Genomic DNA, 25609 nt, shown 5'->3' on the forward strand with positions numbered 1-25609 from the left:
AATGCTGATAATGATGGTGATTATTATGAGAATGTCAATAGGAATAATAATAATAAATAGGAATAATAGGAATAATAACAATAGGAATAATAATAATAATAAAATCATAATAGTGCTGATAATGATGATGATTATTATGATAATGTCAATAGGAATAGGAATAATAATAATAGGAATAATAATAATAAAATCATGATAATGCTGATAATGCTGATGATTATTATGATAATGTCAATAGGAATAATAATAAATAGGAATACTAGAAATAATAGTAAGAATAATGATAATGATAATGATAATGGTGATAATGCTAATAATGGTGATAATTATATCATAATTATGTTACATAATAATAATAATAATAATAATAATAATAATAATAATAATAATAATAATAATAATAATAATAATAATAATGTTACATTTAAATAAAAGGATCCAAGTAGATAAAATCTTAGCCAGCTCTGCCCAGGCTCCCTCCTTCCCAGTGGATAAGTGGGACTGACAGCCCCAGGCCAAATGGGAACATGAGGTGGAATTCAAGGGTCTCTCATTCTTCCTATTTTAACCCAAGGCCACGGGGGTGGAAGGAGCTGCTTCGTATTTCCCCTGTTTTCTATTTAGGGATAATTGCTCCACACAGCATTGTAACTTCCATGCCATGGGCTCTTACGTTCCTGCTCTTTTTTTTCCTCCCAGAATATATGATGCAGGTTCTGTTTGTGGACTGCTTTAATAGCGAGGTGGCTGAGACAAAGTTTACTCAATAAACTTGCTTTTCCCCTTGAGCAGCTTTAGCTTAGATAAACGGGCTTTAAAGTCCCGCTCTAGCGTGGGACTAGGACTGTTTACCATTCATCATTGTTAGTTAATTGCTGTTTGCTTAAATATTTAGTTTGGATTAAGTTCTTTTATTCCCTTTTCTTTAAAAATAATAAATAAAGGTATGTTTAGCCATGTGGTAAAAGGCTTTTTAGAAGGCTTTTTAAAGACACTGCAGGGGGGAAGCTCCATAAAGTTCTTTATTTATATTTTGCATTTAAATTATCTTATTTTTAGTCTGCTGTGTTGTTATATTTGTAATTAGCCAGGCTGAAGCAGCAAGGACGTTTCACTGTTTTCTGTAGAGGCTGCAGACATTTTTATTCCTTATTTCAAAGAGAAAAACCCTTTGAATCATGGACTGTCCATAGCTGGAAGGGACCCATGGGACCATCCTGGGACCCTGGGACCCATGGGACCCTGGCTCTGCAGGGACAGCTCCAAATGCAATTTTTAGAGCGGGTTAAAGCCACCAAACCCAGCTGGGGGCCCGCAGGTGGATTTGTTCCATGGGAGAGGACAGGGGAAGGGCAGTTTGGGGAAGGAAGGGCACCAAGGAGGATTCCCAGCCCTGTGAGGTGTCCATGAGCAGGGTGAGGAGCCGAGTGCCGGGGCCCAGGTCCCAGGTGCTGCTCCCTGCACAGGGCAATGAGCAGCAGGAAACTGTGGGGACGGGCTGGGGGAGGCCTGGCAGAGAGCAGCAGAGCTCTGGAAAGGGCCTTTTTTGGTTCAAACCGCCGTGTTCCACAGCAGCAGTGACCCAGTCGTTACGTAAACAAGGGTTTAATTTTGGAACTTTAATATTTCACGGCTTAAGTTTCCTCCCCTCGTTCACACAGGGCCTGGCTGGCAGAACTCATCTCACCGCTGTTATCAGCCACTAAAGGCATGTCCTGTGCTCTGCTCCAGCTCCGGTTCATGAATATTTCATGAATATTTGGTTTTGGGACAGTTCTGTGCCCCAGCAGGGCTCTGCCAGCCTGGGCAGGGTTTGGAAGGTGCTCTCAGCCCAAGTGGCTCCTCTGAGTTCTGCCTTGCCCAGGGAGGACAAGGAACACCAAAGGCTGCTGGTTTCTTTCCGTATCCTCGCAGTGAAGGTGCCACAGGTGTCCCCTGGGAGGGGACAGAAGCTCTGCCTGTCCCCTGCTGCCAAAGGCAGAGCTGGATTCTCACCTGTGGTCCAGCCCTCCCTCCTTGGCTGGTCTGTTCCAAACCAGCAGAGAATTCAGGAACAGGAGGTAAATTCCATCAGAAGTGCTTTGAAGGAAGGAGTTTCCATGGAGATGGGGACTGGGTGGTTTATTTCAGGTTATTAGGAGGCAGCAGGTCCTTCCCAAATGAACCTGTGTGGTCTCCATCCCACGACTTCTGCCTTTCCTTCCCCCTGGGCTGTGCTGGCAATGGTGGTTCCATCCTCTCCACTCATGGAATGGCTGCAGCTCCAGCTTGGAACCATCCCTGGACCGTTCTGAGCATCCCCTCCCATCCCAGTGGGATGGATTTCCCTGTCTTGGGTCTGTGAAAAGGATTTAGAGAAAGGTTTGTGTTGGGGGCTTTCAAACTCACCTCATTCCACCGCTGCCATGGCAGGGACACCTTCCACTATCCCAGGGTGCTCCAAGCCCCATCCAGCCTGGCCTTGGACTTTTCCAGGCATTCACAGAAGTCAATTTTTGTTCTTTGTGCTGCAGGAATAACCTTGGTATTCCGGGAAAGAAATATTTGCCTTGAAGCTGCAATGGAGCATTTCCCTTGTGTTCCCAGCCTTTTCCTACCTGGCTTTCCCTTCCACAGCATTCCCAGCCAGCTTCCACTCCCACAGAGCACCGGGAGAGGGAATAGTGGGGACTTTGCGCCTTTCAGTGTGATTTAATGTGCATTTCTCAGTGCTGGGCTGCGCAATGGGCAGGGATGTGTTCGGGCACGGCCTGGAGCTGTCCCTGCTGTGCTTACCTGGCACCCCCAGGTGCTGTGTGAGCCTGGCCCGTCACGCTGCCAGCCCTGCCCAGCCCTGCCAGCCCTGCCCAGCCCTGCCAGCCCTGCCAGCCCTGCCAGCCCTGCCAGCCCTGCCCAGCCCTGCCAGCCCTGCCAGCCCTGCCCAGCCCTGCCCAGCCCTGCCAGCCCTGCCAGCCCTGCCCAGCCCTGCCCAGCCCTGCCCTGCCCTGCCCTGCTGGGGCTGCACAACCCGGCCTGCCTGGAGCTGCCCCTGCACACAGGGGTGTGATGGGAGGGACTGGGGGGAACTGGGATGTGCTGGGATGTGCTAGGGTGTACTGGGGTGTATTGGGATGGGCTGGGATGGGCTGGGATGGACTGGGGTGTGTTGAAGTATGCTGGGGTGTGCTGGGGTGTGCTGGGATGGACTGGGAGGGACTGGGATAGACTGGGATGTGCTGGGGTGTGCTGGGATGTGCTGGGAGGAACTGGGATGGACTGGGGTGTACTGGGAGGGACTGGGATGTTATGGGGTGTGCTGGGGTGTACTGGGGGATGCTGGGGTGTACTGGGATGGCCTGGGGAGTACTGGGATGTACTGGGCTGTGCTGGTGGAGGATCCCTGGGCGAGGGCAGGGTGTTAATACCAGGGGGTGACGGGCACCTCTGTGACATAACTCTGGTTGCCATGGTTACAGGTGGAAATCTGGGCTATGGGTTACCTGGGGCCAGTGGCACACGGAGCAGAGCATCCAGTGCCATTTGGGGACACCTGAGGGGGTGTGAGCGGGGCTGGCGGCCACCAGAACCCCCTGAGCCCCCAAACTAGACCCGGAAACTTCCCCAGAGCTCGCAGACAGGAGGGGCAGAGGGGAGCAGCCCCGGGCATGGCACGGCTCGGGCGGAGCAGCCTCCTGTGACAACAGGCAGGAGGAGCCAGCCCCAGCCCTGGCACCTGCTGGCACTTCTGGATGCTAGCACCCCAGACTGGGCTACCCACATTTGGGCAACCCACGTTGTAAGGCTGCAGCCTGGGCCAGTGGAAGACATGCCTGCCCATGGAACAAGATGGGATTTAAAGTCCCTTCCAACCCAACCCATTCCACGATAATTTATTCTTATTTTCTCAGGTTTATTTGGGAAGGATCAGTATTAGATGCTGGCTCAGAGGCTTAAACCCAGTCCTTGCCCTTCCTCAGGTGCTGGCCCTTCCTGCAGGATGAACGAGAATCCTCAGCTTTTTTTTCACCTTTAAATGAGTAAAATAGGCTGGGAAGGAGCTGGTTTATGTGGCGTTTTTTAAGAGGAAAAGAATTGGCAGGTACATGAGCAAAGCTGAAAGTATTTTCATCTGTTTTGGTTTGTAATGCTTAATGTTTTGTTTTCTACTTGACACGCTATTCAAAGTAATCACTCAAAACAAACTTCTCCCATTCTGGTATGGGGAAAAAAAATCTGTGTTGGGACTAATGAGATTAACGGCAGGTACACGAGCAAAGCTGAAAGTTTTTTCATCCGTTTTGGTTTGTAATGTTTAATGTTTTGTTTTCTACTTGACACGTTATTCAAAGTAATCACTCAAAACAAAGTTCTCCCGAGTGTGCGGCTGCTTTGGGAGGCACGACGGGGCTTGGGAAACGTGCTGTGATTGATGGGGGAGCCTCAGCCCCGCTCGCAGCCCCGCTCGGCCCCGTTCGGCCCCGCTCGGCCCCACTCGGAGCCGCTCGGCCTCTCTCGGCCCCGCTCAGCCCCGTTCGGCCCCGCTCAGCCCCGTTCGGCCCCACTCGGAGCCGCTCGGCCCCTCTCGCCCCCGTTCGGCCCCACTCGGAGCCGCTCGGCCTCTCTCGGCCCCGCTCAGCCCCGTTCGGCCCCGTTCGGCCCCGCTCAGCCCCGTTCGGCCCCACTCGGAGCCGCTCGGCCTCTCTCGGCCCCTCTCGGCCCCACTCGGAGCCGCTCGGCCTCTCTCGGCCCCGCTCAGCCCCGTTCGGCCCCGCTCGGCCCCGCCAGACGCGCTCGGAGCCGCCCCGGCTGCCAGGGAACGCCCCGAGCCTCAGCCTCGCTGCCACGCACAGCATTTATTCTGCTCCGAAATTAAAAAAAAAAAAAAATCCTGAAGTGCTTTTTATTACCGAAAATTATCATATTTGGGATTATCATATTCATCAGCTCGGCTGGCCGGGGTGTTCTGCTGCTCCTGATGGGATTGGTGCTGGCAGCGCTGCCTCAGCTTTCTCCCTGCCTCTTGCCTCAGCCTGGAAACTGGGATTGGAAATTATTTTGGCCGGGGATAAACTGGCCTAAATAATTTGCTTGTACAGCGCTGAGCCACTGTGGCCTCTGGGTCTCAGCTGAGCCTTCTGGAGGCTTCTAAAAATAAGGAGTTCTAAGCTATTATCTTTTAAAATACTTGGAAAAAAGAGGGGGCAAGACGAGGATTCTTTCACAGTTGTTTTGGCCTCAAACTGCCAAGATTTATTTTTTTAAAAATGTGTTTTCTTGATCAGTTCTCTCCATAACCTTTCATAAAAAAAGGGCTCACAAATTTAGGACAGGTGTTTTGTACTTCTATAGCAAAAATTATTTGAAAACCACCACTAACTTCTAAAATCCAAGCTACCAGTAATAAAATGAAAATTGATCCTAAAGCCATGTTTTTATGCATGAGTTGATTACTCTTCCCAGCCTGGAATTATTTTGCAAACAAAGCTCAATTAGAGAATGAACTTTTCTATTTTTTTCCTAAGAAAAAACAGACATTGTCATTTTTGAAGATATTTTGGATTTTTTTTCTTGCCTAGCTAATTCTCATTAATCTCATTAGTCCCAACACAGATTTTTTTTTTCCCCTTACCAGAATGGGAGAACTTTGTTGTGAGTGATTCCTTTGTATAACTCACAAAGTAGAAAACAAAACATTAAACATTACAAACCAAAACAGATGAAAATACTTTCAGCTTTGCTCATGTAAAAAAAAAAAAAAAAAACCACATAAACCAGCTCCTTCCCAGCCTATTTTAAGGTGAAATCGCCCCACTCATTTAAAGGTGAAAAAAAAGCTGAGGATTCTTGTTCATCCTGCAGGAAGGGCCAGCACCTGAGGAAGGGCAAGGACTGGGTTTAAGCCTCTGAGCCAGCATCTAATACTGATCCTTCCCAAATAAACCTGAGAAAATAAGAATAAATTATCATGGAATGGGTTGGGTTGGAAGGGACTTTAAATCCCATCTTGTTCCATGGGCAGGCATTCTTCCACTGGCCCAGGCTGCAGCCTTACAACGTGGGTTGCCCAAATGTGGGTAGCCCAGTCTGGGGTGCTAGCATCCAGAAGTGCCAGCAGGTGCCAGGGCTGGGGCTGGCTCCTCCTGCCTGCCCCAGCCTGGGCTCCCCTGGCAGAGCTGGTCCCAGTGGGCACAGGGGCTCTGCTGCTGGCCCAGCAGTGCCAAACGAGCTGCTCAGGAATGCCCAACAGGTTTTTTGTTGTTTTTTTTTCCCCTGTTTGTTCATTTCCCAGTGGGAAAATGTTGCTTTGTTACGCGACAAGGTTGGCAGAACTTTTAATGGGAGGTTTTTGTGTACCCAGGGTGCAGCTCCAGGCAGCTGGGAGGTGACAGCAGGAGGGACAGCCAGGACTGAGGGACAGCCAGGAGCTCTGCCCTGGCCCCGTGGGACTTCTCTGGGGAAGCCATCAGGGCTGTGCAGGGGAATTTCTGCCCAGCAGCCCACAGGTACCAACTGCTCCGCACTGAGTCTGTCTCATTTAAATAAATACAAAATTAAAAAGCCAAATCCTGGATCTGCATTTCAATGCAAAGGGCGATTGAGCCCTAAAAGTGTAAACGGAATCTTTTCTGATCAGTTCTAAGCAGAAATACTGTTGCTCCTCAGCACATCCAAACCCTTATCCCCACTGAGAGCTGCCTGCCAGCCTGGACACGATCCTGCCTTTCTCAGGGCTGGGTCCTGGCATTCACCATGACTTTGATTTTTACATAAAATATCCCATCAGGCTCAGTTGGACATTTAAATAAAGCTCACGCTGTTCCCTCTGTACCTGCAGTTGTTCCTCAGGTAAATCCAAGATGTTAAAGTTTGATTTCTGCCACAGAAACTAAAAGAAACCCCAGAGCATTCACTCCTGGTTTCTGATTAAACAAAACTAAGTTGTTACAGCTGAAGGCATTCATTTTCTGACTAAATATTTAAATTGGTAATTAATATCCATCCCTTTGGTGGGAAAAGAGCTGTTTGCCAGAGTTTCCCAGAGTGAATGGGACAAACAAACTTACCAGAGTTTGGAAAACAGAGGCTTAAATCTGTTTATTTCCCACTAAACATTTTGCAACGCTGCTGACAAGAAGCAGCCAGAGAAGCAGTCAAGAGGAGCAGAGAAGCAGTCAGAGAAGGAGAGGAGCAGCCAGAGAAGGAGAGGAGCAGTCAGAGAAGGAGAGGAGCAGAGAAGCAGTCAGAGAAGGAGAGGAGCAGCCAGAGGAGCAGAGAAGCAGTCAGAGAAGGAGATGAGCAGAGAAGCAGTCAGAGAAGGAGAGGAGCAGAGAAGCAGTCAGAGAAGGAGAGGAGCAGTCAGAGAAGCAGAGAAGCAGTCAGAGAAGGAGTCAGAGAAGCAGCCAGAGGAGCAGAGAAGCAGTCAGAGAAGCAGTCAGAGAAGGAGAGAAGCAGTCAGAGAAGCAGAGAAGCAGTCAGAGAAGCAGCCAGAGAAGCAGCCAGAGGAGCAGAGAAGCAGTCAGAGAAGGAGAGAAGCAGTCAGAGAAGCAGAGAAGCAGCCAGAGGAGCAGTCAGAGGAGCAGAGAAGCAGTCAGAGGAGCAGCCAGAGGAGCAGTCAGCTCGGAGCATTGTCCCAGAGGAAATCAAACTAGCCAGGATTGCTGGCACAGCCCTGCTGCGGGGTTTAAGCAGAGCCTGGCACGGCAGGAGGTGCCCAGGGCTCGATCTTCGGGCAGGGAGGCCGCAGGAGCTGCAGCCGTGCCCGGCAGAGCTCGGGTCACAGCAGAGCCGATCTGCAGCGGGGAGTGCAGCTAAGCCGGGCTGGGCAGCTGGAGCTGCAGCCAAGGCCAGCAGCAGGGACACTGCTGGCACTGGCACTGGCACTGGCACCCTCCGAGCCCCCAGGTTAGGCAAGGACGGGCACCGAGTGCCCCCGGCCCCGCTGCGGCCACCCGGGCACGGAGCCCCTCTCCAGTCACAGCCCCTGTGCCCACGGGGAACCTGGGCAAAGCAGAAGTGTGGCTGTAATTGGGATTAATCTATTTTTAGCAGGCTGTCTGCTGCCCTGTCCACGCTCCAGCTGAGATATTTAATTCTGTCCAGCTCGACTCTTTCTGCAGTGGCACCCAGGACTGTTTTTTCTTTCCTTACAAACCTTGACTTTGTTTGTTGTTTTATTTTTTTTTTTATAATTCATTGTTATTCCTTGTTTTGTTTTTTTAAAAAATCTTTCCCCCCCCCCCCACATGCAATAACTGGAAAATCCATCACTGAAGCAATACAAATGTTGCTGTATTAAAAAAAAAAAAGTTATACAACGTTTACTATCATTATTATTCATTTTACTATGGAGTTTGGAAACCTCGTCATAGATCAGGAATGTGTTGTACCCTGCACTGCACAAACAGCACAGAAGGAAAATTGCCTCTTCCAAGCTATATTGGATAAAAACGCACAGTGATACCAAAAGGATTTTGGTTAAACAGCAGCAGGACAAGATGTTAAAGCCATCTCTGAGCACCTCACCATTTACTGACCCCGCATTTAAATACCTGCCGTTCGTATCTTTAACCTTTTATGAGGTATTTGCAAAGGGAACTTCGAGATTAGCACTTGGGAAAACACCCTGGAACACAGCTGGACCGACATCAAGAGGCTCCTCCGGCCCGGCAATGTTTGCCTTTCCCAGATCCTCCCGCCCGTGCCAGAGCAGGACCCGCTGCCCGGGGATCGGTGCCTTCAGCAGAGCACGGGGCAGCCGGGGCAGCTCCTTGGGCTCTTCCTGCCCATTGGGAAGATGCTCCGCAGGGAAAACCAGGCACCCGTGCCGAGAGCTGCCCCGCAAACCCAGCCCGGGGCCGGTTCTGTGGGGTTTGGACCCTGCTGGGTTCGGACCCTGCTCAGTTCGGACCCTGCTCGGGTTTAGACCCTGCTCAGTTTGGACCCTGCTGGGTTTGAACCCTGCTCAGTTTGGACCCTGCTCGGGTTTAGACCCTGCTCAGTTTGGACCCTGCTGGGTTTGAACCCTGCTCAGTTCGGACCCTGCTCGGGTTTAGACCCTGCTCAGTTTGGACCCTGCTGGGTTTGAACCCTGCTCAGTTCGGACCCTGCTCGGTTTAGACCCTGCTCAGTTTGGACCCTGCTGGGTTTGAACCCTGCTCAGTTTGGACCCTGCTCGGTTCAGACCCTGCTGGGTTGCCTGGTTGGGACCCTGCCCGGTTCGGACCCTGCTGGGTTTGAACCCTGCTCAGTTCGGACCCTGCTCGGCTCGGACCCTGCTCAGTTCGGATCCTACTCGGATCAGACCCTGCTGGGTTGCCCGGTTTGGACCCTGCCCGGTTCGGACCCTGCCCGGTTCGGACCTGCCCGGTTCGGACCCTGCCCGGTTCGGACCCTGCCCGGCTCGGACCTGCCCGGCTCGGACCTGCCCGGCTCGGACCCTGCCCGCCCCAGCTGTGCCGTGCCGGGCCGGGGTGACTCACGGAGCTGCGGGTGCTGAGCTGGAGCGCGCCTATTTCCGTGCTCCCCCTGCAATCCCTGCTCCTCCGGCTGCGCTGTCAGGCACCTCAGCACCCCCGCCGCCTCTATTCTTAGCAGCTAATAGCTGAAATAATTCCTTTTGTCTCCGCGCTGTTGGCTCCTTGCTTTCGCTGCCCCCACAGCCGCTGCCAGCGCGGGGAGGGCGGCCGGGGGTCCCGGGGATGGGGGCGGTGTCCTTGTGCCCACCGGGAATTCTGGTGTGGGCTGAGCATCCCAAATACCCCGGCCCCGACTCCAACACGAAGCGGTGCTTTGAGGCAGCTGGGATGTAAATGCGGTGCCACCTCTTTGAAAAGGATCCTGGCTCTTCCAGCTGGGTTTCTTAGATTTCACCGGAAAAATTCCAGGTTTTCAGAGGGAGGGCCAGGTTTTCACCTGCGGGCTCTCATTTCAGTGCCTGCTCTGCGCCGTGGGCTGGGTTCGCACCGAGAATGCAAACGCTCCATGCAAATGCGACTCCCCAGTGCCAGCACAGCCGTGCCAGCACATCCCCGACAGCGCCCGGGAGCGAGCCCGCACCTCTGGCAGTGCCGGCAGATCGCAGCACCAGCTGTTCCACACAATTCCCTTGAACCACCTCCCGAGCGGCACTGAGAGCCCCCCGCCCCGCTCTTTGTGGGGCTGTCAGCTGTGCCCACCCAAACAGACGCACAGAATTGGCTTTGGAACTGTCTGGGAAGGGGTTTGTTGCTCTTTATCTGCCTGCTGCTCTTCCTCCTGCCGCTTGGGACCCCAGGGAAAGCAGCCGAGTGTTCCAAATGGAACAGGGTGCCCAGAGCACCCCTGGATCCCTGGAAGTGTCCAAGGCCAGGCTGGATGGGGCTTGGAGCACCCTGGGGCAGTGGAAGGTGTCCCTGCCTATGGCAGGGGGTGGCACTGGATGGGCTTTAAGGTCCCTTCTAACCCAAACCATTCTGTGATTCTGCTGGGCTGGTAAAGAAAGGACTCACTGGCCAGTTCTCTGGAATTCACTAAAGAAGCTTGTATGGAAAACAATAAACCTTTTGGAAAAAAATGAAACCTGAATATTTGTTGTGACTGTCCCTCACTGAGGCTGCATTTGTAAGGATGAAGTATCACTGGCAAATCCAACAAGAGCTACCCCACACCAGCACTTGAAAAACCGACTATTCTGCATTTTAAAGCAGCTTTTAAGCCTCTGGCTTGGTAAAGTGAAGAAACTTTTCCACTGCCCCGTCCACCTTTGCCCGATTCTTTGCTCCTTCCGTTGGTGCCCAGCCCCTCCCGCGGGGATGTGCCAAGCCTCCCCTTCCACGGCTGAGGTCGAGGGGTTACAGATTTACAGCTGCCCAGACTTGCTCCAGCCCGGGCAGGAATTCGCTTGGCATAAACGAGGCCTTTGGATTATTTATCTCAGCCTTGCAGTGAAACAGGAACATGCCCTGATTTTAACAATCGTGCTTCCTGCGCTGGGGGAAGGTGTGGCCGATGGCATTTAAACCGAAACCCGAGCCAAGGCTTCCCCGGCAGGAAGCTGGAAGTGCGGGCAGGACCACGAGGGTTTCCTTCAGCACTCAAAACACCAAGGGCCTCCCTCAGGTCATTTTATCACGCCCAGCAGCAATAATGATGCACAGGTTGAGATCTGGGGAGTGTCAGACTCCATTTCTTGTTGATATTAAGGTCATCGCAGCATGACGGCAGAAAATTGCACAGGAGACGCTGGAGAAGGGAGGATGAACCTTCAGGTACAGCCTGGCACAGAAGCAGGGCAAGCCCAAACTTCCTCTGGAAGCTGAGGAATCGCTCCCTGATCCTTTCGTGGTGTTGAGGGAACTGTCAATGACAGCCTGGAGGGTCAGTCCCCTCCCTCCCTCCTCAAAAAATGGTATTTTCCCCAAATACCCAGCCTGAACCACCCCAGTTGCTAGTCCTGAAATCTTGTTAGAATGCTCAGCACTATAGAACTCTTGATTTTATTAATCAGCACTCTAAGCACTCAGGGCCCAGCTGTGATCAGCCATGGGGTCATTCCCAGTTTTGGAAGAGATTCCTACCTTGCCATTCCGACTGTGACACTGATCTCCCCCTGTCTCACACCACAGCCATGGATTATTCCCATTTTCCAAGCCTCCTTTCTAGCCCAGGACTTTGCACACTCATAGGCAGTTCTTACAAAACCAAAGCTCTGCCTCCTACTTTTAAAGTCTGGAAGGAAAAGAAAAAAAGCTAAAAAAAACCCCACCCAAACCAGTTTCCACACATGGAAATGGGCTCCAGTTAAACCAGAAAAGCAGCCTAGATTTTTATAGTGGAATGTCGAAGATTCTCGAACCAGAAAATGCCAAATCCTGCCCAAGAGTGTCAGAAAATGACTTTATGTTTTTAGGCCTCGTCACTCAGTTCTGAGGGCTGAAGTTTTCCATTGCCCCAAGATTTCTCACAGTTGATTTCTCACAGCTCTGAGCTCTTCTTGGGAGCCTGAGTGCCACCAGCAAGTACCTAGAGGCAGGCAAAGACAGAAACACACCAGGGCTGGTGATTTTCAAAGGAAAGCAACCCATAAAATAAACGCTGCATTTCCCCTGAAAGCAACCAGAAAGAGTCATTTGGGATAAATCAAAGTCGGTTTCACCTTCCTGACACAGCACAGGCCTGACAAAAGCAGTGTGAGCCGACAGCACCAGCGAACTGCCCTGTTTCTGAGGCTCCCAGCTTTCATCTGGTGTCTCATCTCGCTGTGTCACTTCTGGAGCTCCCTGATCTCGAGGTGGGCTCTGCCTGCCTGCACAGCCTGGTGCAAACCACCAGGGAGAAGTGGGAACACAGAAAATTCGCCGTGGCCCCGCGTGCTGGGGCTCCTGAGAGAATGGGGGTGACTGGAAGCAGCACAGGCAGCTCCAGTCTCAGCAAAGCCCGGCCTGCTTGGGGGGATGACTCATTTCAGGAGCCTGTGCTCACTCCCAGTCATTAAGGAAGGAGTTAATCCCTGCAGCTTTGGCCACAAAGTGGATGTGTAAGGCCTGGAGTCCCATGGGCTCGATTGCATAAGAAACCATGTATTGTGGCATTTAGTTGATCATGCACTACTTCTTCTGGTCACATGGAGGCTTGATTTCCCCTTGCATCAGCTACTACAGACTTTTCACATTTCTCATGCTGGTGTCTGTTCAGTTCACCGGGGTCATCCCCTTCACCCCACGGCCGAGCCCCTGCTGCTCACCCAGCCCTGACCCAGGGGATCTCGCCCAATTTTTTGTAGGATCCTATCAGAGGAACCGGGCGCTTGTAATTTTTCTCATTTGTGCCTGTGCGTAACAGGTGTCATTTTCAGAGTAGTACAGACAAATCCCAAAATAGCTCAGGCTCTTCAGACGCTGCGAGGAGAAAAAAAACCCGTGGTTACTTCAGCTTTGGTTGTAGTGAAAAACCCAACGCTCGCAGCCGGCTCTGAAGTCAGAATTAAAATGGCAGACGGAGGAGTGGAGCAGGGATCTCTCTGCATTCCGTGTTTCCTGACGGACTGCTCCTCGCTGCTCTGTGTGTGCACATCAACTCCCTCTCAGTGCTGCCTCTCCATCAGCTTCCCTGATTCCCAGGAGCTGCACCTACCACGGATCCTCCTCCACACTTCCCGGTGCTGGCAGAGCTCTGCCTCCCCTGCCGGGTGCCGGGGCTGGCCGGAGGCACCGGAGTTATTGCAGGGATCTGGGGGGCAGAGGCGAGGAGAGAGCGTGCAGCTGCAAAAGGCTCCTTGCCCGGGGATGATGCCTGCTGTGCTGAAATGCAGAGCTGCCTGTGGACTGTCTTTGTCGGGGATTATTGGATTCTGGTGACTCCAGGAGCGCAGTTATTAGTTCCCCTGCCTACGCCGAGCGTTTTGAATCTGTGTGTGTGATAACACTTATTAATGCTGCTCAGATTAAGAAGATCTTGTGGCTTTCCAGCACTTCCAGCACCTTATCTCACGCCATGCATCTGCCCAGCAGCTAAACCACGCTCAGATCAGTGTCTTGTGGCCAGCAGAGCAGGGGCTTGTGGGACCAGCAGTAGCCTCATGCCCAGAAGTCCTGCATCTGATCACAGCAGCAGCTCCTCTTAAGCTGCCTTGTGTTTTAGGGGATCTGCCTGCTGAGGATTTGCAGGACATGGGCCTAAAATATTTCATTTCAGGAAGTCAAGCAGTGGTTCCTGTCACCAAAACAGTTAATCAGAAAGCACCAACTCTCCACTGCAACGTGTGTGTGCGTGCACGTGTTTTTGTTTTTTAGAGCCAGCAAGATTTGCTTTGGTTTTTTTAAAGCAGAAAACACCAAAAAAGTTGGCTGTGGTTTCAGCTGCTATCGCTCGAGATTTGTACTGCTGACTACCAATGCTAAAAGAGTTAACCTGTATGTAAGTATGACTCAGAAGCAGAGAAGGAGATGCGAGGCTGAGAGCCGGGGAGGCAGCACAGAAACAGAGGTGAGGAACAGAATAATTGCCAAAAAAAGGTGCAGAGTCCAGGAGCGACGCTCCCTCCGGTCTGCCTGGCCCTGGCACCGCTGGCACGGGCTCCCTGGAAAGCTGCAGTTCCGCTCTTATAACACAAGGAGCAGGCTGGAGAATTTAGAGCTGCGTCACAGAGCTCAGCGAGAGAGTGAGAGAGCAAGCTCCGTCGATAGGTCTACCAGCAACAGCCCTGCTGCAGCAAGAGGGGAGAGAGGCAGCAAGAGAGGCAGAGAGGGCTCCAGGAAGAGAAGTGGCACCAACACCACGGACTGGGCTCCTGCCACCATCCACTGCCATTTGCACCTCGTACTGGGGCTCGCTTGGCGTAGGAGGCTTCGCCCATTGACGATGCTGGAGACCCGGCGCGCTTAATCCCACAGGGAGGGAGAGTGGGCAGACACCGAAAGGGTTAACGGGAAGGAAATTTCTGGAACCTTCTCTTCTGCGGCGCTCCAGAGCGAGCGGAGGGCTGAGGACTGCGCAGATGGTGCACGGGCACGGCTCCTCGGTCCGGTTCGTCCCCCTCACGTACGTACCCTTTGATCAGGATGGGGCTGGAGCTGCAGCTACGTATTTGGATTATTTGCAGGGCGTCCCTTTCCCCCGGCGTCCCTGAGTTCGGATCCCAAAGTGCCTTTATTATTATTTTGGCTGGGTAGGATTGCTCTGTTCTGCGTCAGAGCTGTTTTCTCAATGGAGCGACGGCACAGGTTGTACTAATGTCACTCCTGCCGGCATTGCTGTACTGCAGAGGAGGGTAGTAGTCGTGGGGGAGAGATGACAACTTTGCAAAGACTGCTGTTTTCCCGGTTTGGCTGGGCTTTCTATCCCCCCCCGTGTCCCTGGAGGCTGGCATGTCGGCACGGGGCTGGTGCAGGGGTTAACAGGCGCCCTGCGATTCGGAGCTCGCAGGTTTGTCACTGCGTAGTTCGCAAAGTGGCAAACGGTGACGCAGTGATCATTGCAGGGCACGTCGTCCAGTTTTTAAAAGCACTGGGGACAGGTAGACGGGTGCCTTCCAGACGCTTCCACACCAGCTGAAAGGGGTTAAAGATGAGCCGAGCCGGGAAGCCAGCATTTAGGGATTAAATGTCATCATTTTGGCGTTGGAAAGTTGTTTACCTTGCTCTCTCGGTGTCTCCATGCTGGCAGGCGGCCAGCTCACATGTGATAGTCTTCCCTGGACTGCTGCATCATTAACGAGAGCCAGCGCCGGCTCCCATTGGCCGGGGAGGGCGCAGCGCCGGGGCCGCGCCGCCATTGGGCGCGCCGGGGATGGCAGGTGGAGCGCCCGAGCCCATTGGCCGTGCGCGGGTGTCAGCGGAGCGGGCACGGAGCGGGGCTGCCGTGCCCTCTGACACTGCCCGCCGCCGACACTGCCCGCTCCTATTCCCTGCCTGCTCACCGCCTGCTCCCTGCCCTGCTCCCTGTTCCCTGCCTGCGGGTGTCAGCGGAGCGGGCACGGAGCGGGACTGCCGTGCCCTCTGATACTGCCCGCTGCTCACACTGCCCGCTGCCCGCTCCCTGCTTCTATTCCCTGTTTCTATTCCCTACTTCTTTTCCCTGCCTGATCACTGCCCGCTCCCTGCCCGCGGGTGTCAGTGGAGCAGGCAGCGAGCAGGGCTGCCTCTGCCCTCTGCTCACTGACACTGCTCGCTGCCGACTGCCTGCTCCCTATTCCCTGCCTGCTCCCTATTCCCTGCTCCCTATTCCCTGCCTGCTCCCTATTTCCTGCCTGCTCCCTATTCCCTGCCTGCTCCCTATTCCCTGCCCGTGGGTGTCAGCGGAGCGGGCAGCGAGCGGGGCTGCCGTGCCCTCTGACGCTGCCCGCTGACACTGCCCGCTCCTATTCCCTGCCCTGCTCCCTGTCCTGCTCCCTATTCCCTGCCCACTGGTGTCAGCGGAGTGGGCAAGCAAGCACAGCTACCTCTGCCCGTTCCCTGCTTCTATTCCCCGCCGCTCCCTGCCCACGGGCGTCAGTGTAGCGGCCATGCAAGCAGGGCTGTCCCCTGCCCACTGCCTGCTTCCTATTCCCTGCCTGCTCTCTGCCTGCTCATGTCAGAGGAGCAGCCCTGAGAGCGCTGGGCTCCTGCCGTCCGCCTAAGGCCCTGCTCCTTATTCCCTGTTCCCTGCCTGCTCCCTCCTCCCTGCCTGTGGGTATCAGCAGAGCAGCCCTGTGAGTGCTGGGCTGCCTCTGCCTGAACGTTGATCCCAGCACTCCGAGTACCAGCAGCTGCCCCTGTCCCACTCCCTGCCTGCTCGTTGTCTGTTCCCCCTGCTCCCTGCCCATTCCCTACCTTCTCCCTGCCCATTCCTTAGCATGCTCCATGGCGGTTCCCTGCCTGCTGCTCCCTGCCCAATTGCTGCCCATTCCTGGCTGCTCCCACCTCCCTTCCCACTCCTGCTCCCTGCCCACTCTCTGCCCGCTCTCGCTCCATGCTCACCTCGGATCCCAGGATGCCAGGCGTCCCTCGGGCAGCAGGCAGGACAGGAGCTGGTCACTGCTGGCTCTGCTGGGTGCAGTCCTTCACCCATGGGTGCTCCCAGGAGGTCTCGTTTCGCCATCCAGTTGCAATGATGACGTGTCAGAGCTGCAGCCCACGGTGCAGGGGAAAGTACTGGGGTTCAGGGCTTTCCTCCTTGCTTCCTTCTCCCTTGTGAGATGCTGGAGTGTTGGCAGCACTGTGAACTGCTTGGGGCAGGGATTGCACCTGGAAATTATGTCGTGGGAATAGTTAAAGAAATGAAAACGACTCTTGCCCAAACTCAGCTTTTGTTTGCACAAGTGTGAATGTGCCACAGGCTCGGTAACATCACAGAGAGCTGGAGACTGCCCTCAGTGAAGGGTCTGTAAAGGTTTGCAAAGGAATAACAGCGTTAGAAAGCAAGGACGGAAGGACTGGGAACTGGTTAAGGATGAATGGGAGACTGAGAGCAGAGACCAGCTCCAGAGAGAGGGTAAGGAAGTGAAAGGGAGAACACTTTTCCCTCTTAACCGTTTACTATACTATTTTTTCACCTCTCTTCTTAAAGCGCCCAGCAATGAAGATGGCAGCTCTGCCTGGAAGTGCTGAGGACACAGCCAGCCTTGAGCTTGGTCCTTCTGGCCGAGGAAGTCTCCCGATTATGCAGTGGAGTGGTAACTTTACTTTCTCATACAACAGGGGCCATTATTCCATAGCCTTTCATCATTCTGAGCTTACCCAAGTTTCAGGATGTGCTAGCAGGAGTGTTTAATCTCTGTTACTCACCGGCTGACATCTCCAGCATCAGGGTTGGTTGTTTAGCAACAATCGCTGGGCTCAGGCACCGCGCGGCCGCCGTCCCCATCGCCTGGGCTGCAGCCTGGCCTCTGCAGGGTGCTCTGGGAGACAGGGAGAGAGGGCAGGGCTGGATTTACACCCCAGACAGAATTTTGGAGGTTCGGTCGCGCAGGCCGCAGGCGCTGCGGATTTTTCGCGACGCCGTCCTTTGCGCAGGGCCGCCATTTCCAACGGCAGTGCGGCACAGGGACGGGGAGGGAAGAGCCCAACAGACTGTACGTGCCACTCCCCACTTTCTTTCCTTCTTTCCCATCTCCATCTTTCCTCCTTCCCCTCCTTTCCTGCCAGATTCCATAGGGAATTTCAGCCTCTTACTGCAGTCATCACAACCCCTCCTGACTCACTGAGCCTTCGCTGGCTGTAGCTGGCTCCCTCGGAGCATCCTTGCCTCCCGCAGCGCCAGATCCGCAGAGCAGGGCAACAACAGGAACAGCAGAGGCAACGGTGGTCCCTGCAGACAGACAGACAGGCATAAATACACACACACACATGAGAACAGTCCCAGGCAGCTGTGGAGGGGGTTCTGTATGGCCAGGAGCTGGACTAAGGCATGATGCTGGGTTGTGTGGATGATAGGTGGGTTGAGTCTGTTTTCTTGAGTGTTGGTTGCATGGACAGCTCTTTGTGGTTTTCCCCATCATGGTTGTGGGGTGGAGAAGCCCTGACTTTGTAAAGCTGGTGCTGTTTCATGGCTTTCAAGGAGGTGCCACTGGCTGCTGAATGTGTTCAGCACAAGGATGTATTTGGTTTAATACTTTTTGCCGTCGTGTTTTGGCCGCAGCGATTGTTTAACTGTGCCTAAACGCAGGGAGGGTAAGGAGACGGATATAAGAGGAGTTATTTCAATGTTAAACTCCAGCTGTAAATCTCATTACTCAGGAATTGAGGTTACTGTCAGCAGGTAAATCTGTGGGACTGGCAGGAAACAAGGCTAAGAAGGGGACATGGCATATTTCTGTAGGACAGCAGTGATTGTGTGCACAGGGGTGGCACCGTCACCGTGCGCTGTACCTGGGTAACTGCTCCGCGATCGTTTTCCGCACAGTGCTGCAAAAGGACTGGGGAAAGCTGTGATTTCTCCCTCCCTCTGACACTTGAGTGTGTGACACTGTATGAGCTGATTCATTTTCCTGTATCTGGGTTTCCCTGCTCTGGGGAGTGGGGTTTGCTCTGCCTCGGCCTTGGTGCAGCATCGTGACGCAGCGTTCGGTACCACGCCGACAAAACACACGCAGTTTTCTCGGGCGTTCTGACCGCTCAGGGACCACGGGGTTCGGGGAAGGAAGGGCAGCATTTCACATGCCCAAGATATAAATTTAAAAGCATTACCTCTTCCTGTCTGCCAGTGAAGGAAGGCTCTGTGAGGGACGAGACAGCCGTGATCTCCTCCTGCTCTTGTTTTGCCGATGGTCATGTTACATCTGTGACGCAGACGAATTTTGCTGTTAGTTCCTGTCGGTGCTTTAGGGAGTGGAGCTGATGGGGGCACAAGCTTGAATATGGTTAGAAATATTCATTTCATACTGATGTTAGAGTTGAAACTACACCTGAAGGGTCAGGGGTATCAGGTGCACCTAGTGACCCCCCAAATGGTGAAGGAATTTGGAAGAGCCCCAGCACCCCTGGCCATTTTGCTGCTCGCAGAGCAGGCTCAGAGCCTGCAGCTCTGCTGCTGCTGCTGTTCATTTCCATGTTATACAAATACAGCATTGGGCTCTGTGTCAGGAGCTTTCTGATGCTGTGAGAAGCTTAGAGTCTACAAGCAAATGTTTTTCTTTTCTTATTTGGGAACATTCATTAAAATGTCTAAATGCCAAGTGTTCTACCCTCTCTCCTCTGACAAATCTCTCCCAGACCTATCCAGAAAATTCAGTGCTGCTGCGTAGGATTTTTTTAAACTTTATCATGGTGTTTTCTTACAGTTTAATATGGGTATGGCTGGGGGGAAGAGTAAGATTTAATTTGGTTAAATATCTGTAATGCTGATGTTAATGGACAGGGATGTAGGCAAGAGATAAGAGTTGTCCATATCCCCTTTATCTCTGTATTTAAACAGTCCAAGCCCAGGCTGTGAGGAAAAAAGGGAATACTCTGTCCCATTCCCACCCACCCAAACAATTTCAGTGCAAAGGCAGCAGGAGAAAAGGCCAAGCTGGAATGTCACAAAATGGTTCCACCAGCACTCAGAGATGCCAGTGCCGTTTATCCTGGCACGGCTCCGAGAGCGGCACCGTGAGCTGCCTGCTGCAAGGTCATTCCCCTGAGTCATGGTCAGCAACCAGTTGGTTCAGGAACTCCCAATCTACTCCTCTTGCAACTGTGCCCATGCCTAAACCTGGAGGGCAGGCTTGAGAATTAACATTACTGCAGCAGTGGGGGCACTGAGCCCAAAACTGTAGCTCCAAAAAAAATCCAATGTCTCTGAAAGATTTTTAAATCCATATCTGTAATTTGTTTCTTTGCTAGCTCCAAAAACTTTCCACTAGTTCCCTCATCCCCTTTTCCCCCAAGACTTCCTCTGGACTGCTGGGAACCAGGAGTGACATGTATTTAAGGGCTCAAACTCTGTTCTAGGAGGAAAACCTCCATGTACATTTGCATTTCTGTGGCTATCAGGTGGGCTCTGCAGGCTCCCCAGAGCCTGTCAAGCCAGGGGTGTCTCTCAGGTGCTTTCAGTTTCAGGTACCTCAGCTCAGGAGCTGTCTTGTCCCCTCCCAGGTTTCCCCATTATTCCCTGGTGTTCCTATTTACCCATCTCACTTGTATTTTCAGTTGTCTCAGGACAACACCAGCCATGGACATGCTCAGGGCTGTCTCAGCCTCCCAGGCAGCAGAGCAGTGGTTAATGCCTGAGAGCAAAAGAACTTATTTAGTGCCCAAAGTTCAACCTGGGGGCACGTTCTGTGGACAGAGAGGGACAGGGGAGCAGAGCCCTCCTGCTCCCAGAGCTGCCAGCCCACCTCCTGACCCTGCCCACCATGAGCCTTCGCCTTCCTCATCATCACTGCCTGGTTTCCAAAGGGACAGAACCTGGCTGCCAATCCCGATGCCAGTGACGGCTCCTCGCCTACAGGGAGGCAGATGTGATGGCTCGTCTGCTAAAAACTGAGCCAACACACTGTGATTCAGCCCTCCAGCTTTCCAAGGAAGAGCTATTTCTGAGTGAGGCTCATCTCTGCAGCTCCCCCCACAAACACTCACGGCGCTCAGGAGCCCAACAGCAGCCCCTGGGTTTGCATTCGGATCTCCAGCCCAAAAGCTTCTTAAACACCGACAGTGGCTCTTGGACACACGGTGATATTTCAGGGATGGAATGATGGAAACCCTGGGAACAGGGACAGACCAGGGGCTCGTGTGCCTGGGGGAGTCAGCCAGGAGTGTTTGGTCAGTGCTTTTCTCCAGCTGTTTTGCCAGGTCCTTGTACTGCAGGCAGTGTTAAACTAAAGGCTGGCTTTCAGCTGTCTGGTTTAAAGGCAAGTTATACTTCAGTGAACATGTGGCTGGGTTGGTTTCCTTATGCTCCTCCCTGGCACAGGACATTCTTTTGTCTCTAGAATGACACAAAAGAAAAATATGGCTTCCCTTGCCATTACCTGGAGGAGCTGGAGCGGTGGTGTTGGGGGAACACCGTGTTCCTGAACTGACTGTACAAATCACAACAATCATCTCCCTGTGAGAGCATTCAAGCCCTGCAATCAGTACTTTACATTCTAAAGTGATGCTTAGGTACAGGAGTTAGGAATAGAAAATGGCCTTTCTGGTTGCAGCTGCTTGGGTGGATAATTTGTTTGAGTGGAATGAGTTTTGCAATGTGCTGCTCACTCAGGCTGTGTAGGGCTAAATTTGATGAGTTTTCTTTCCTACTGCCCTTCCCTGACCTCAGCCACGTAAGTGCAGTGCTCTTCTCGAGTTTGCCCAGTTTCACCTCACTGTTCCCTGTGAATTCTGGAATTCTCCACAGGATCCAGGGGTTCAGCAGCTCCTGTGCCCTCCAAACAGGCTCAGGGTTTGCCCAGGAACTCTCCTGACAGCAAAGCTGGAGGAGAACTGGATGACTCCAGGCAAGTCAAAGCAATTTCAGACAAGCAGGGGGGATCACAAGATGGGGAACTACAGCACTAATATCTAAGCACACCTCTAATGGTCACCACACTAAAACAGACACTGCAGAGTGCTCTGACAGATTCCCTTTGACAGGAATTGAAATCAGCGACTCAAACCACGCAGGTCTGACTGTCCCACTGCTCAGTTAAAAGGGACACAAAGCTGCACAGGCTTTTACCCCCATCCTGTCCCAGTGTTCAGCCTTCCTTGGAGTTCTGGGGGATTTCAGGCACAGAGTGTCTGGTTTTTAACTCCATTTGTATTGCAGTTGTAAGGCTGCAAGAGTAGGACTGAAGGAATAAGCTACCTTCAATTCAGGACTGTAATGTGGAGTTTTTATTGTGGCCTTAATAAAGGAAAAAAAATATCTCCCTTATGCTTCAAACTCGTGAAGGAAGTACCTGTTCTTGCTGCCCATAACAGCAGTGGCCTTTTCAGAGCCCTCTCCTAGGCACAAATATCAATTTTCCTGCTCTGCCTGCCCTCAGCCCAGGCCGGTGCTCTGACACACACCAAGGGCTCCACACTGAGGACTGGCTCCCAGTGCAAGTCAGAGCACATTTGTCCACAGCTGACCCACGCAGCCCCAGACCTGCACAACAAAGAGATGCAGTTGCAGGCTCCCCACGCTGAGGAGGCTTTTTTTGAAACCTTAGAAGTTCACTCATTTCCATTCCCCTTACAGGTCAGCACTTGTCCTGTCACACCCCTTGTCCTGCACCTGGCCCTGGGCTGATTCATTCCTTCACTGGGAGGATGATGCATCAAGCTCAGATTCTCAGCATGTAAAACAGGGATTATTTTCTCCAGGGGAGACCAGAGCCTGATGAACCACGAGTTTCACCCCATGATGTGAAAATGGAGGAGAAAATTTATGATGCACACTGAGATCTGTTTTGCTTTCTGTAAAAGCCCCAGAACTGCCTTTCTATAGAAGATGCAGGTTGTGAAAAATCCGGTCTGTGACATCCAGGCTTGCCTTGCTCCTGCAGACTGAAGGTCTCAGGGTAGAGAGGAAGTTCCCTTTCACAGGGAAGGCAGGGATTCCCTTTCTGTCTTTGTCTCCTATGGAATGTATAGAACAGTGTGAAGTCCCTGAAAGGCTTTGAGCTGTTCCTCTGAAAGAAGCGACAGCACTGCCACTAAAACATCTGAAAAGGAGGAAAACCACAGAATGGTATTGTACTTTCCCTACTATTATTTAGTGGAAAGTCCAGACCACTGTGATAAAGCCAAGCACAGGTGACAGTATTTGCTGCTCTCCACACAGCAAATGTTGGAGACCAGAATTGCTTCATTTTCTTCCCTGTGAGGGTGGGGAAGGGCTGGGATGGAATTCCCAGAGCAGCCCCACCCCTGGGAGTGTCCAAGGCCAGGCAGGAGCAGCCTGGGACAGTGGGAGGTGTCCCTGCCCAGGGCAGGTGTGGCACTGGGGGAGCTCTAAGGTCCCTTCCAACCCAAACCATGCTGTGCTCCTGTTTTCCTGCCCATGTGCACGTTGCCAGCAGGGAGCTGTGGATCACAGCATCCTGAGCTGCTCCCTTCTCCTGCCCAGACACACTGGGAGCCTTGGAAAGGAGAGCACAGACAGATGTACCCTTCCCAAATGTGCACCTGCACCTTGCCAAGAAGGGCTGACACCTTCTGGGGAGCTTGTGAAGGCAACAGGACAAGCTCCAGGTAGCCTGGAGGAGAAGCAGCAGCATCTTAATTATGCTGAAGTGAAACCTGGTTTTATCAAAACTATAAATAATAAATGAGCCATTGGTCTGCATCTGCTGCATGATATTTCTGGAAAGGTTGGTCTCCTTTGCAGAGGGGAAGATGTGCAGAGGTGTTCAGTCCTGCTAAGTCTCATACTTTGACACAAGTTCCCACTTTCAGCAGCACAAAATTAAGTGACGTTTCCTCCAACTATTTTTCAAAACCCTAATGAAGATTTCTTTGTAATGCTTACTACTGAGGCAAGGAAAAAACAAAGCCAACCTCAGTGTGAGCCTGTTTCTCAGAGATGCTGCTGTGATTCTGTGATTCTGCACCTGCCTCCCCTCAGCAGCAGCTCCTGGTGCAGCTTTTCAGGAGTAAATCTCACCTGCTAATAGAGGGTGCCTCCTAAATAACTGTGCCACACGGCAGGCACTGGGGAGGGAACCTGCTTTCCACTCGTCTTTCACCCTGTTGCCCCAGATAATGGATTTAGAAACGACAGTCAATATCCAGACAAGGAATCTAGTCCAGTTATTTCCCCTTCCTCCACCCCTCTTTCTTGGAAGGACAAGCTCCTGTCTCTGAGCTTCCCCTCTGCTGCCCGGGAGTGTGCATTAGGATGGGGGCACCAGAGCAGATTTTTGGATGTGGTTACAACAGGAATACACAGAGCTGCCAAAACCCCAGGGCATCAATAAGTGAAACTGCTGCCTCCAGTTGTGCTTTGTTCCATTTCACACTGGCCTCCACTCCAGCACAGGTCAGACACTTATCCAAGGGTTGATAGCTCCTGAATTATGCATGTGTGGAGCAGCTCAGAGGCTTCTCAGCACCCCCTCTATTCCCTCTGCTTTGAGCTGTGGACACTGCAGGTTAAGTGCTCAGCCCTGCTGCAGTTCCAGGAACCATCAGCCACTCATCTTCACACTCTCCTTCCTCGACAACTTCCACTGAACCATTTCCAGTTCAATTTGTGAACGCTCCCTTTTTGTTCTGACCCACACTCAAAGTACTTTCAATCCAATTTATCTTCATCCCGCCTGCAGAATTTAAAAGTTGTCTCACAGAAATCTGCAAGTCCTGGCTTACTTAAAGCACAGGGACTGCTGACAGAGGAAGTTCCTTCAGGACACTCACATTTCCTTTCCCTGTCACAAAAAGCACCTGATCTGTCCCGTCCTCTCTGATCAGTGAGTGACAGAAAGCCAGAACACTCTCTGTCTTGGACAGAATGAGGTTTATAGCTTGGTTTCATCTGCAGTGAAATGGAAAAAGTGTTCCTGAAGCACACAGATTTCCCACACTCGCCCCATCAGCATCGTGCTCTGCACTAGCAAGAAATAAAACCTTGATCATCACTTGCTGGGAAGAACTTGAGTGCATTCCACCTGGCTAGGGCAGGAAACAACACTCACTGCCAGGCTGGGGGTTTTCCTCACCACATATTTCATTTCTCCTACACCAGCCTCAACCATCCACAAGATGCCACAAAAAAAGCGTATCCATAAAGTAGCTAAGCCCAAGTAACTGTCTTGCTGTCTAATAAAATTAAATAAATGAATTTTTCTCTAGGTACGGTGGAGATGAAGGATTTTCTCCCTCAGCCTGCAGCCATGCACAAGATGTGTCTTCCTCTGGAAGCTGGTTTCACATGGTGGCTTAGATTTTCCCACTTTGTATCTAGCACCATTTGAAATCAGTGTTCTAGGAGCAAGAATTACAGCGTGGGAGGAGACCAAGCACTTCAACAACATCCTCTGCTCCTCAAATCAGCCCCTTTTCCAAAGGTGCTTTCTTTGCCAGCCATCCACTTTGTAACATCACCTGATTTCTAGACACTTCTCCAACCACTGTATGCACCCTCCAGGGCCAGGGCCACACCAGCACAGCCTCCTGCTCCTGTACTTCTGCTCAATAAACAATGGATATGAGTTCAAGGTGTCCAGAGTAAAGTGATCCGCAAGTTGCATGAAAACCAACGTGCTATCCCTTGTACCTGACAGGCAGAGTATGTTTGATACCCACAAACTAGGATCAACCTTGAATTTACTGCCTCAGAGCAAAAGGATTTCCACCTTCTGCTTGGGGGCTCCATCACCACAGGATTCTCATTTCATAGCTCTGCAAACACAGAAATTCCCCCCGACAATTTGACCTCAGCAGTCAGACACAGAAGCGCCTTCAGCAGTGCCAGACTGGCTTGGGTTGGAAGGGACCTTAAAGATCATCCTGTTCCAATCTCCTGCCATGGGCATCATGAAGATGCCACACAGCACACACAGAACCCACTCCCTTTTCCAGAATCACTTTTCAGCACACACAGAACCCACTCCTTTTTCCAGAACCACTTTTCAGCACACACAGAACCCACTCCTTTTTCCAGAACCACTTTTCAGCACACACAGAACCCACTCCTTTTTCCAGAACCACTTTCCAGCACACACAGAACCCACTCCTTTTTCCAGAATCATTTTCCAGTTTGCTGCTGGTCCCTCCCAGCAATATTT

At 52.1% G+C, this 25609-nt stretch overlaps 2 long non-coding RNA genes across 3 annotated transcripts; one reads left to right on the plus strand and one right to left on the minus strand.

Moving 5' to 3' along the window:
• Positions 1 to 924: 924 nt before the first annotated feature.
• Positions 925 to 17326, minus strand: LOC136566156 (uncharacterized). The gene is made up of 3 exons (XR_010784995.1): positions 17220 to 17326; positions 16413 to 16679; positions 925 to 2338 (listed from the first exon to the last, which is right to left on the minus strand). It is a non-coding gene; the product is annotated as an uncharacterized lncRNA (long non-coding RNA).
• Positions 13994 to 25033, plus strand: LOC136566154 (uncharacterized). 2 transcript variants are annotated; one of them, XR_010784992.1, is made up of 3 exons: positions 13994 to 14496; positions 17002 to 17107; positions 22081 to 25033. It is a non-coding gene; the product is annotated as an uncharacterized lncRNA (long non-coding RNA). The 2 variants fall into 2 exon arrangements; XR_010784993.1 differs by having other exon boundaries at positions 13997 to 14496; positions 24675 to 25033.
• The last annotated feature ends 576 nt before the right edge of the window (positions 25034 to 25609 follow it).

This window comes from Molothrus aeneus, chromosome 24, assembly GCF_037042795.1.
Source record: "Molothrus aeneus isolate 106 chromosome 24, BPBGC_Maene_1.0, whole genome shotgun sequence".
NCBI lineage: Eukaryota > Metazoa > Chordata > Aves > Passeriformes > Icteridae > Molothrus > Molothrus aeneus.